This window comes from Diaphorina citri, unplaced genomic scaffold, assembly GCF_000475195.1.
Source record: "Diaphorina citri unplaced genomic scaffold, Diaci psyllid genome assembly version 1.1 scaffold2274, whole genome shotgun sequence".
NCBI classification, from domain to species: domain Eukaryota; kingdom Metazoa; phylum Arthropoda; class Insecta; order Hemiptera; family Psyllidae; genus Diaphorina; species Diaphorina citri.
Genome location: NW_007379699.1, coordinates 41,539 through 42,891, shown reverse-complemented (window position 1 = coordinate 42,891; position 1,353 = coordinate 41,539). Strand labels below are relative to the sequence as shown.

Sequence of the window (1,353 nt, the reverse complement as noted above, 5' to 3'; positions counted from 1 at the left end):
CATCATCATCATCATCATCATCATCATCATCATCATCATCATCATCATCATCATCATCATCATCATCATCATCTAATAAGTAGGGGCATAGAACCGGATCTACAATATGTCCTACAAGCAAAAGGAGAATACAAGAAGCAACCTGGAATACTCTGAAAAACATTAGAAAGGAAAACGATGACGAAATTGTGCTGAAGGAAATCAATGAAAATAACATAATCATCATCTAGGTACTTCGCCTTTTCCCATGTTGGCGTTTTTAGTCGGTCCACCTATCTACACCATTCAGTGTTTTTTCGTCAGGATGAACCAACTTGGTTTCGGCGAGTTTATTTTTACGGAGTGCGGCTGCGGATGCCCTTTCCGCTACTCCAACCACGTCAAGACAATAATATGAAAAGCAACCCAATATAATTCTGGTTGAAAAAACAATAGAATAGGTAGGTAAAGGAAATAGGGGCTTGCTCCACCTCTGTCGCGGGTTGACCCGGTATTGCAGTACCTCCGGGACCGGCCCACCTAATCTCTCATAAAAGTCGTCTAACTATGAAGTATGAAAAGAAGTCAGTCGTCTTCTAATAAAAAGGTGCTCCTTATTGTCATGAGAAGAGTCTGTTGTTGCTCTGTTGTCTATATGACATTGTACCTATATCTCAGGGAGCTCATTCTTATCAGAAAGAAGCTGAATCATACTTACCTGGCTTGGAGGTTACCTTGATCAAGAAAGAGGTTCGTCCAGGGTGAGGCCCTTCCATGCCACTTACCCCTGCGAGTATTCCAAATGTGAATACCTCGGGCGCGTAATTTTTGGTAGCTGAGATTGCGTATGATCACATCCCGACCCAAAATTTTGTAATTCTTCCGAAGAAGTTTATAGCGACATAATTCGGATGTGAGGAATTGAATTTTTGACAAGGTAGAGTCCTCGTGCTGTTGTACTTCCATTAATTGGTACTAAGTTTTGGGTGTGAATTTCAAATGATTTTCTGTAGGCAGGTACCTGTCCTTATAATGACATGACCTAGAGTCCTTTTAAAAGAAAACGACTGACTTCCTTTCAAAAGAAGACGATGATTTGAGAAAGAGAGTAAAGAATAATGTTCTTGACATCAAAACACAAGAACATTGACATTGACTGGTGCCCCCTGCCCTCTTAATTACCTTCCTTATATTACCTTCTTTTTTCATTTCATTAAGTTTCATCAAAAAGACCAATTTTCAAAGGCTTCTTCTGAGCTTTCTAAGAAAAATGTCTAAAACCGAGACAGAAAGAAAGAAAGAGAGAGAGAGAGAGAGAGAGAGAGAGAGAGAGAGAGAGAGAGAGAGAGAGAGAGAGAGAGAGACATATAAATT

The 1,353-nt window shown here is 40.0% G+C and overlaps 1 pseudogene; it reads left to right on the top strand.

Moving 5' to 3' along the window:
• The first annotated feature begins 689 nt into the window (after nucleotides 1-689).
• LOC113471307 lies at nucleotides 690-841 on the top strand (annotated as a pseudogene).
• Nucleotides 842-1,353: the final 512 nt, after the last annotated feature.